Raw genomic sequence first — 12,297 nt, forward strand, 5'->3', positions numbered from 1 at the left:
CATACACCCTGATCAAGTGGGATTCATCCCAGGGATGCAGGGATGGTTCCATATACGGAAATCAATCAATGTAATACACTATATCAATAGAGCCAAGGACAAAAACCATATGATTATCTCCATAGATGCAGAAAAAGCATTTGACAAAATCCAATATGCATTTATGATTAAAAACCCTACAAAAAATTAGAATAGAGGGTCTCTACCTCAAACTGATAGAAGCCATCTATGAAAAACCAACAGCCATTATCATACTAAATGGTCAAAAACTGAAATCCTTCACACTAAAATCAGGAACAAGACAAGGATGTCCACTATCACCACTCTTGTTCAATATAGTTCTGGAAACATTAACCATGGCAATTAGACAAGAGAAAGAAATAAAAGGAATAAAGATAGGAAATGAAGAAGTCAAATTGTCATTATTTGCAGATGACATGATGCTCTATATAGAAGACCCCAAGAACTCCACCAAAAGTCTTCTAGACTTAATAACCAAATTCAGTCAAGTAGCTGGTTACAAGGTCAACACACAAAAATCAATAGCTTTCCTCTACACAAATGACAGACTCACTGAGAGAGAAATAGGGCAAATAATTCCTTTCACAGTAGCATCCAAAATACTGAAATACCTAGGAATCAACCTAATGAAAGAAATCAAAGACCTCTTCTCTGAAAACTATGGCACTCTGAAAAGAGAGATTGAAGATGATATCAGAAAATGGACAGACATCCCCTGCTCCTTGGTAGGAAGGATTAATATAGTGAAAATGGCCATACTTCCAAAACTCCTATATTGATTCAATGCAATTCCAATTGAGATCCCAGAAGCATACTTCATGGACCTTGAGAAAACAATCCAAAAATTTCATTTGGAACAAGAAGAGACCCAGAATAGCAAAAGCAATTCTAGGTAACAGAGACATGGCAGGGGGTATCACAATCCCCAACCCACAACTATACTACAAAGCTACTGTGATAAAAACAGCATGGTACTGGCAAAGAAACAGACCTGAGGACCAGTGGAACAGATCAGAAGATGCAGAAACAATGCCAGAATCACTCAGCCATCTCATCTTCGATAAAGGGGCCAAATACGCTCACTGGAGGAAAGATAGCCTCGTTAATAAATGGTGCTGGAAAAATTGGGCTTCAACTTGCCAAAGATTAAAACTAGGCCTATATCTCTCACCATGCATTAAACTAAAATCAAAATGGATTTAAGATCTAAATATTAAAATAGAAACTCTGAACCAGCTGGAACAGAGGGTAGGTAAAGCTCTTGAAGACATCGGTGTAGGAAAAGATTTTATGAGCAAAACCTCAGTTGCCCATGAACTAGCACAAACAATCAACAAGTGGGATCTCTTCTTATTAAAAAGCTTCTGCACAACAAGAGAAACCACCAGCAGTGTGAAGAGACAACCCACAATGTGGGGAAAAAATCTTCACCTGCTCTTCTTCAGACAAACATCTACTATCTCAAATCTATAAAGAACTTAAAAAGATCAGACCTCCCAAATTTAAAGACCCAATCCGAAAATGGGCATCTGAAATGAACGGACATGTCTCAGACAAAGTAGCAGAAATAGCAAATAAATACATGAAAAAATGTTAAACATCACGGGTCATTCGAGAGATGCAAATGAAAACAATGCTGAGATTCCACCTCAGTCCAGAAAGAATGACTGCTATCATGAAATCAACCAATAACAAATGCTGCCAGGGCTGTGGGGAAAGAGAAACCCTGCTCCACTGCTGGTGGGAGTGTAGACTGATGCAACCACTGTGGAAATCAGTATGGAGATACCTCAAAGAACTAGGACTGGAAGTCCCATTTGACCCCACTATTCCACTGCTGGAGATCTTCCCCAAAGAATTAAAAGAGTCATACCACTGTGATATATGTGCACCCATGTTCATAGCAGCACAGTTTGTAATAGCTAAAACTTGGAAACAGCCCAAATGCCCATCAACTGGAAAATGGATAAAGAAAATGTGGTTTTTTTATAAAATGAAGTACTACTCAGCCATAAAAAAATGAGAAATTAGAGACATTTATAGCTAAGTGGATGCACATTGAGGCGATACTCTTAAGTGAAATAAATAGGACACACATGTATAAATACCAAATAGTTTCTCTGGCGTGAGAAACTGAAAGTGTAAATAAGGACTAAAATGTATAATAGGTAATGTGAAATAGGAAGAAAAGGGGCAAAGGGGAAGGAAGTGGGAGGGCTAGGGGAAAGGATAGAAGGGAATGGGATTAATATGAGAAAATGGAAAAATAGAAACAAAATCTTTGTAAATAGGAAGGAATGTAAGGGCTGAAGGGAGGGCTGGGCAAGGGTGAAAAATAAGAACCAAGAGAGATTATGTAAAGGTACAAATTTCCAATGATGAATGTCCTTATATTGTACACCTAAAATGTACCAATGATTAGAATGAATAATTGATAATGTAAAATAGGAAGAAAAGGTCCAAAGGGTAGGGGTAGTGGGAGGGGCAGGGGAAAGGAAAGAAGGGAAAGGAAAAATGATGAGAAATGGAAAAAATGGAAATAAAGTCTTTGTAAATAGGGAAGCGTGGAGGGGGTGAAGTGAGGGCTAGGAATGGGGAAAAAATAAGAACCAAGATGCATTATATAAAGGTACAATTCCCAATGAGAAATGTAATTGTGTTGTATACCTAAAATGTACCAGTAAAAGAATTTAACAAAAAAAAATGAAGTTCTAGTGAAGTGCTAGTTATTGCACAGTAGGGTTCTAGTAAAGTTCTCACTATTGCACAGTAGGTTATCTATAGACAACCATAATGGACTGTACAAAAGCTACAAGAAAGAATTTTGAATGTTTTTACCATAAAAAATGATAAATGAAGAGTCAGGTTAACCTCATTAAAAAAATACACACATATATATATATATATATATTCAAATTCAAACAACCCATGGTACCCCCAAAATATGTACATTTTTATGTTAAAATTTTAAGTTAAAAAATTAAATTAAATTTTAAATTTATATTTCAAGAATTCCAAAGAAATTATGCAAAACCTCAAATATGCCTCATTATTTTGCCACCAGTTACATACAAACTCATTACAGTATGTAATAAAAGCCATAAATTTACCCTCAAATTCCATTGTGCATTACTCAATTTTGGATATACCAAGCTTCTGGCTCTGGTGATAGTTACATGAATCCATACATGAAACAAATATCATGAACACCACATAAAGACATTTAAAATGAGTGTGTGCAAAACTGGTGGAATCTAAGCATATTCTGTAGTCCAGTTATTTAGGTGTATCTAAATTGAGCTACACAGCTGAATTCTCCAGGAGGAAACACAGGTCAGTGTCTTACTTACTTTCTCGTTGCTGAGACAAAATACCTGACACAAGTTAAAAGGAGGAAAGGTTTATTTTAGTTAACAGTTTATAGAAGTTTCAGCTGATAGTCAGTTGGCCCCAAGGCAGGGCAGCTTGGCAGAGAAGAAACAGTTCATCGAGTGACAGGCAGGAGGCAGTGAGACCTCCTCTTTTTACTTCATCCAGGCTGCAAGCCTATTGATTGGTGCCACTCACACACAGAGTGGGTCTTCCCTCTTCAGTAAGTCCATTACCCACACTCAGATCTATGCTAAACCAATCAATGGACTAATCCAGTTTCACATACCTATGATCCAGCCACTCTCAAAAGCCCCACCGAGGGCCAGGGATTTAGCTCAGTGGTTTCGCCTCCAGCTGCACAAGCGCAAGGACCTGAGTTCGATCCCTGGTACCAAAAAACAAAGGCCCCACCTATGAGCACAGGAGGCTGGGGGAGGGGGGACATCTAGATGTAAGCCATGACAGTCAAGAGATGTATGCCACCTTCAGGCCAAGTCCATTAAACTCTTTCATGTGACTCTCTACTCATTACCTTTATTCAACTGGATGTCAACACCTGAGGTGTCTTTGGAAACTATATGCTGAAGATGATATTGCCTTCATCAGCCTGATGACATGAAACATGCTTTCCATGCCCAGTGTCAACTACACTGTATAGGAGTGGAAAAAAACACCAAAAAATTCATTGCACCACACCATTAAGACTTGAGAGTTTATCCGCTATAGAAACTAGTATGATTTTATCAAAACATGGAACATCTTAAAATAAGTCAAGAGCCATAATAATAAATAATAAAGAAAAACAGCCTGAACATCAATTAATTTTGGTTCATGAACACTTTTGTTTACAAATGATTTGGTTCGCAAATAAAAGCATTTGGCGGCTACCTGGTGAGCTCCAAGAACTGTTTCTCCTCTGTGATGCCCCTCTATGATGTGCCACCCTGCCTTGGAGCCAGCCGATTATGGACTGAAACCTCTACAAACTGAACAGAAGAAGAAAGAGAGATTAGAGAGAAAAAAGGAATCTCTAAAAGTAGCAAAGGGTAAAACTTCATTTGATGCAAGTGAAGAGAATCTAGTCATGGAAGAGAAGATGAATCATACAATATTTCAGAGGTCCTGTCAAAAGAGGAAATTTTATCTATGGCTAAAAAAAATAAAAAGGAAAATGAGGATGAAAGTTCCTCCTCTACTAATATCTGTGTAGAAGATCTTCAGAAAAATAAAGACTCAAATACCACAATTAAAGATAGATTGGCTCAAACCGTTAGGCAGAATACTAAGTTCTTTTTTGACCCAGTTAGGAAATGTAATGGACAGCCAGTACCCTTTCAACAACCAAAGCTTTTCACAGGAGGAGTGATGCAGTGGTACCAAGTACAAGGCATGGAATGGCTGAGGATGCTCTGGGAAAATGGAATTAATGGCATTTTAGCAGATGAAATGGGGTTAGGCAAGACTGTTCAGTGCATTGCTGCAATTGCATTGATGATGCAGAGAGGAGTACCTGGACCTTTTCTTGTCTGTGGCCCTTTGTCTACACTTCCTAACTGGATTGCTGAGTTCAGAAGATTTACACCAGATATTCCTACTATGTTATATCATGGAAGCCAGCAGGAACGTCGAAAATTGGTAAAGAGCATTAACAAACAGACCGGGACACTGCAGATTCATCCTGTGGTGATCACATCATTTGAAATAGCCATGAGAGACCGAAATGCATTACAGCATTGCTTTTGGAAGTACTTAATTGTAGATGAAGGACACAGGATTAAGAATATGAAGTGCTGTCTAATCAGGGAGTTAAAGCTGTTCAATGCTGATAACAAACTTCTTTTGGCTGGTACTCCTTTGCAAAACAATTTATCAGAACTTTGGTCATTGCTAAACTTTTTGTTGCCAGATGTATTTTATGACTTGAAAAGCTTTGAATCTTGGTTTGACATTACTAGTCTTTCCGAAACTGCTGAAGATATTATAGCTAAAGAAAGAGAACAGAATGTATTACATAGGCTGCACCAGATTCTAACACCTTTCTTACTGAGAAGACTAAAATCTGATGTTGCTCTTGAAGTTCCTCCTAAATGAGAAGTAGTTGTTTATGCACCACTTTCAAAGAAACAGGAGGTTTTCTATACAGCCATTGTGAATTGTACAATTGCCAACATGTTTGGATCGAGTGAGAAGGAAATAGTTGAGCTAAGTCCTAATGGATGACCAAAACGCCGAACTAGAAAATCAATAAATTACAGTAAAATACATGATTTTCCTAATGAGTTGGAAAAACTGATCAGTCAAATACAGCCAGAAGTAGACAGAGAAAGGCCTGTTGTGGAAGTGAATAACCCTATGGAATCTGAAATAAATTTGAAGCTACAGAACATAATGATGCTACTTCGTAAGTGCTGTAATCATGCATATCTGATTGAATACCCTATAGACCCTGTTACACAAGAGTTTAAGATTGATGAAGAATTGGTTATAAATTCTGGAAAATTCTTAATTTTGGATTGAATGCTGCCAGAACTAAAAAAACAGAGGTCACAAGGTATTGCTTTTTTCACAAATGACACGGATGTTGGACATTTTAATGGATTATTGCCAGCTTAGAAATTTCAACTTCAGTAGACTTGATGGGTCCATGTCTTATTCAGAGAGAGAAAAAAATATGTATGACTTCAACACAGATCCAGATGTGTTTATCTTCTTAGTGAGTACACAAGCTGGTGGCCTGGGTATTAATTTGACTGCAGCAGATACAGTTATTATTTATGATAGTGATTGGAATCCTCAGTCTGATCTTCAAGCCCAGGATAGATGCCATAGAATTGGTCAGACAAAGCCAGTTGTTGTTTATCGGCTTGTTACAGCAAATACCATTGATCAGAAAATTGTGGAAAGAGCAGCTGCTAAAAGAAAACTGGAAAAATTGATCATCCACAAAACTCATTTCAAAGGTGGTCAATCTGGATTAAATCAATCTAAGAATTTCTTAGATCCTAAAGAATTAATGGAATTACTAAAATCTAGAGATTATGAAAGAGAAATAAAAGGATCAAGGGAAAAAATTATCAGTGATAAAGATCTAGAGTTATTGTTAGATTGAAGTGATCTTATTGATCAAATGAAAGCCTCAGGACCAATTAAGGAGAAGATGGGGATATTCAAGATACTAGAAAATTCTGAAGATTCCAATCCTGAGTGTTTGTTTTAAACTGGAGCTGAAGAATAGCTTAAGTTACTGTTTACATCTGGTGGTTTACTTATATTGGTTTTTTGGGGGTTTTTTGGTACCGGGGATCAAACTTGGGTCCTTTCGCTTGCACAACAGGCAGCGAAACCACGAGCCAAATCCCCTGCCCTAATTTCTTTTTTTCTTTTTTCTTTTTTTTTTTTTTTTGGTACCAGGGATCAAACTCAGGACCTTGCGCTTGCGCAGCAGGCGCCAGAACCAAGTGAGCTAAATCCCCAGCCTACTTATATTGGTTTTGAAATCCAATTGTCCACTTGACTTTTTAAACTAAATCAGTTTACATAATGTAAGTAGTACCCTTGTATACTTAATAGATTATAATTTCCTGAGCCTTATTAAGAACAAAGTTTATCTTAAGTTTAAATTTTGAGGCTAGGTAGTACTCTTGGGTATGGTCTGATATATACTTAAGCATCACCAGATTTATACAGTCTTCCTGTGGAAGTTTAGTAAATGCTTTTTACCCCCTTTCTTTTAGCAGTGCAGTTCAAGGGGGTTTGATACTTCAATTATGGAGTAGGCTTTCAATGGGGGCTTACTGGAGTTATGCTTTCTATTGTTGAAATAAGAAATTGTTTGATGTTAGAGTCTTTAAGAGAGTTCTCCAATAAAATTTCATTATAAGATCACCTCATGAAAGTATTTTGTGAGGGAAGTAATAGTTCAGATGAAATAATTGCAAGAGACTTGACTGGTATTGGGATTCAGTATTGGGATTCAGTGTTACTGTGCCAACTTGTTTTCATTTACTAGTACTATAAGCATATATCATACAAAGATTCATTGAGTTAACACAGAGAAGGCTGTGGAAGAAGCTGCAGGATCTTGACAAACCAGAAATTGTATGTGGTAGTAATATGCAGTATAAGAATATGACAAAAAGGGAGAAACCCTGAAAATTTACAGAGGAGGGTAAATATAGTGAGGCACAGAAGAAAACAAGACCTAGGAATAACCCAAAACCTGTAATTAAGGAACATAAAGCCAAAAGGGGAACAGTTTAGGCCCTGCATAAAAGGACATAGGCTATGAAGAAGAGAGATCTAGAATATACTCTGGGAAGGGGGAAATGGTCCCTGAACCATAGATTTCTAAATAGGGTAATGGGAAATGTTATTTTTTATATTCATAAGCAGATCAGTGTTTTAGGATAGTGGAACTAAGGCTCAAAAGAAAAACTATTTTGAGAGAACAATTAAAGAACAAAACATAGAACAGGTTTTTCATTTTGTTTTATTAAGTCAGACTATTCAGCAGTCACATAAGCATGCTGATTAGGATTGCCCAGAACTTGGTCATGGCATCAGTGAGTTGCTTAGTAGTTAAGCTTTTCAGTCTTGTTTTCTTACATTGTTCTGAATGACTTGTCATAGCTTCATCTCTGTCCTCATATCTCTGAGATACATTTCACCTTGCTCCCTGTTTCACTGAGAAAATAGGAACAACCAAAAAGAACTTTTAAAAGTTGTCATCACTGTATCTGTAATCCTACTTAACTATCTGTTCCTATTTATCTTTCATTTCTTCCAATATTTTTTGTCCTAGTCAAAGCCCAGTGAAAGTCCTTTTTTTATTGCAAGATTACTTGCAACCGTTGTCTATATTCATTGTTTTTAATTCTCCTTCTTGCATTTTTTCCCCTCTCATTCCAGTTGGATTTTTGTTCCTATCATTCCAGTAGAATTGTTGTTTTTAATGTCTCCCGCTACCTCTAAAATCATACTTCCTGACCTGTCAACGTTTCACATTGTTACTGACTCTCCTCCACAAAAGAATTTTAGTGGGCTTTTAGTAAACACATTCTCTCGCATTTCCTTCCTCTTGCTCTGATTCCCAGTTTTCTTTGGTGTTTCTTGCACATCTTGAACTCTAAACATTAGAATGTCCCAAGCAGGGGTTGCTACTTCCTTGATGATTTTTACTTCATAACTCAAGACAACCCCAATCTGAATTTATTATCTTCTGTAGTCCAAATTTGCTCCTTTTGTATTTTCCTTATTCCAGTAAATGCTAACTCTTTATTCTTTGAGTTGTTTATACCAAGAATTTTGGAGTCATGGTTTACTCTTCCTTTTTCTTCATACTCATATTGGAGTGTAAGTATACTTTTAAAATTTGTCCAGAATTCTGCCATGTCTCACTACTTTAATGTGTATTAATGTTTCTGTATCTTTTTGTGCAGGTGTATAATAATTTTTGATTGGATCAATAGTTATTGTCATTTTAACCATATAAACACCCTCCAAATAAGATATGGGATATGCTATGATTGCATTTTCACTTTTTTTTGGTGGTGGTGGAGCTCTGAATATTCAACCCAGGACCTTTTAAAATTCTGAGGTGTGGTCACTGAATTGCCCAGGCTGGGCTTAAACTTGGCTCAGTCTCCCAGAGTGCTGGGATTAGAAGCATGCATTACCATGTCTGACATTTTTTTCCTTTTTCATATTTTCAATCTTGGAAAGCTTTCCCCTTGACTATTAATAGTTCTCTTTGTGCTTATCAGTAACTCTGGAAGTTTGAGTCCCTCTGTATGTTCAAATACATCAGATATTTCATTGGTAAGTTCTCCAAAACTACATTCCATCTCATCCCCACCCTGTCCCCTAGAGCATTATTTAGTCTGCACTGTAGAACAGATTCCATCTAGAATCTCACTTTATCCTCCACTTAAGTATTTCTATTGGTTATTTCTTATTTTGGAGCCATTTTTTAACTGGATCTCTTGCCTTTTCCTTGGTTTATTCCCTCATTTTGATAGAATTTTCTTGTTCAGTGACTGAGAAAAAGATTCCAAAGAAGTGAAATATTTGAGACTTTCTGTATATGACTGTGTTTCTATTGTACATCTATTGTAATAGTTTTGGTTTGGGATTTTAATTAGGAATCATTTCCTCAGAATTTTAAGTTACTATATATTGTCTGTTTTTGTTTATCTTTATTTTTTAAACAGGGTTTTGCTATGTAGTTGTGGCTGGCCTTTAACTCACTGTGTATCCCAGGCTGACCTTGAACTTGCCTCAGCATCTTGTGTGTGCCACCACAACCTGGCTTTTTCTTTTTCTCTTTTCTTTTCTTTTCTTCTTTTCTTTGGGGGTGGTGGTGGTTTCTTTGCTTGGTATATTTCCTTCAAGTGATTCTTCTGTTAGTCCCTTTTATTTTGTATGCTTCTTCAAATGCTTTAGGGTCATTGACTGTTCTTCAGATTTGAGAACAACTAAAAAGCTAAATTCTATGCATAGGGCTTGTCAGCATGTAGATTTTATTGCAGTGTACTGACAAGGCCATGTATTTGAGAACCCCCCAATTATCAGCCTGTGTAGTAGACCTTTTTGAGAGAGAAATTCTCCAGTCTCTTGTCCTGTGTGTATATACTTTGCCAGTTTGCTTTTTTGTCAGAGAAGAGGGAAGGAGTTTTGGAGATTTTACTGTTCACAGTATAGGCTTCCCCAATCAGTTTCCAGTAAGGTTCTGCAACCTGCTACCTCAGCTTTATATCTGAATTCCCTAATTTCAGAGCCCTAACCCCTCCTATTCACCTTTTGCAGGGAGTGAGCCCTTCAATTTTTTTTTTTTTTCAGTGTGAGAGTGTAGTAATCACTTTACAAGGAGATAGAACTGCTTGGGGTTTAACTGCCTCTTTCAACCAGCTGTACTGGAGTTCTTTCAAGGCAGCCTGTATCCAGAACTAAGAGTCTAGTTCTCTTAGTCTGTTGGAATACTCACGCATTTATTTTTCAATTTCTAAAATCTTTTGTTGTCATCTCTTCTGTTACCTTGTCTTGCATATTTAATACCTCTTTCATCTTTATACTGTCAGTTTCCAGATTTTTGTCAAGGGACTGTGGGAAGCACATGTTCTCATTCCATCATATTGAAACAAATGTTCCATGTTTTACTTACATAATAAATTATTTTCAAACTGAGCTTTGTCTTTCATAACTTGGTTAAACAGTGAAAAGTACTGTATTCACCCTGTTTCATGAGTCTTTAGTCTATTGGATTGGTTTAGTTTGGCTTGGTTAGTTTTTTTTGTTGTTGTTTTTGTGGTGTTGGTTTTGCTTCTATTTTATTTTTGGCAGTCCTGGGGACAAGTGATATGCTGAGATATATTCTCATCCCTATTGTTACTCCTTGTATGTGTTGAAAAATATGGTGAAAGTGGTACTTGAACATTTTCAGGAAAGTGTGTTTGGAGTCTTATTAGCAATTGTGTATAACTTTTTTAGTCTTAGTGATTTGTGATAATATTTTAAGAAGCCTACAAAGTACAAATGTTTATATTAAAAGCATTAACTGCTTCTGATAGCTTTAAGTTCCATTCTCTTTATTTAAAAAAATTATTTACTTTTGAATGTAGTTTTGAAAATTCTATTTCTTGACCCGGCCATGGTGGTACATATTTTTAATCCCTGCACTGAGGGAGCTGAGGCAGGAGGATCACATGTTTGAATTTTGCTTGGACAAGTTAGTTGAGACCCTGTATCAGAATAAAAAATAAAAGGGACCAGGGGTATTGTTTAGAGTTTGCCTAAGTTCCATCCTTAGTACTGCCTGCCCCACCAAAAAAAAATTCCATTGTTTGATTAGCCTGTACATACTATTGATTTGTACATAGCACAAATACTATTGTTATTTTAAATACCATCAATTCCAGATAAACATCAGTTATGGTTATAAAAATCAAGCCTAAGGTGTGAGTAAAATTAAAAAGATTTCTCTGTTGTCTTTATTTCTTTTGGATCAATTAATGTCATTCACTTAGTTTGCTACTATTGCTACATTTAGAGAAGATGCAAGCTCGACAAAAATGTAGTGAAGCTTTCAAGTCAATACACATTTTATATCCTTAATTTAGCCCCAAAGTCTAAATAAGTTTAATAAATAAAATTATTTTTAAAATTTTTAAAAAAAGCATTTGGCAACATTTTGTTTTTGTTTCCAAACTGCATTCAGTGACAAACATGACCATGGCCATCTTTCCCACACAAACACAAACCTGGCCATCTTTTGAAAATCATAGAACAAATTCAGTTCACGAACCAAGCTGTGTATGTATATATACTTACACATCACAGACAAACACATGAGTAACTACATGGAAGGTAATATGATTAAGAAATGGAATGTAAAACAATTATCAATTCTGGGTAAATAACAGAGTTCAATGTTGTGCATGTCATAAAGCATCAAGCGAAGAAGTCCACTGGGTAGATGAGAATAAAATTGGGACATGTTGAGCCGGGGATTTAGCTCAATGGTGCCAACCACCTGCCTTGCAAGCATAAGGTCCTGAGTTCGATCTCCGGTACCAAAAAAAAAAATTAGGACCCAGAGAAGGTCAAAACCATAGTGATATGGAGGTCAGTGCCATACAAGGGAAGACTAAAATATCAAGTTTAGATGCCACCACTTAGGGGGATACCAACAAAACTAAATAGTTTCCAATAAGGAGTAGAAAATATATTTGGGAGGACAGAATATCAATAAAAGGTGATTTTTAAAGATAACATAATAATTTAGTGGTTTAACATCTGCAGGCAGATTTCAACTAAAATAATTTAATTAATTTTATTGGTACAATTTAAATATACATAATGATTACATTCATCGTAGGGAGTTTGTACCTGTACATGGTATATCTTGAT

The 12,297-nt window shown here is 36.4% G+C and overlaps 1 pseudogene; it reads left to right on the forward strand.

Moving 5' to 3' along the window:
- Window positions 1-4,485: 4,485 nt before the first annotated feature.
- On the forward strand, window positions 4,486-7,348 carry LOC101717919 (lymphoid-specific helicase pseudogene; annotated as a pseudogene).
- Window positions 7,349-12,297: the final 4,949 nt, after the last annotated feature.

The sequence above is a fragment of the Heterocephalus glaber genome, unplaced genomic scaffold, assembly GCF_053883595.1.
Source record: "Heterocephalus glaber isolate CG9 unplaced genomic scaffold, H.glaber_assembly_v1.0 deba00001564, whole genome shotgun sequence".
In the NCBI taxonomy this organism is placed as follows: Eukaryota; Metazoa; Chordata; class Mammalia; order Rodentia; family Bathyergidae; genus Heterocephalus; species Heterocephalus glaber.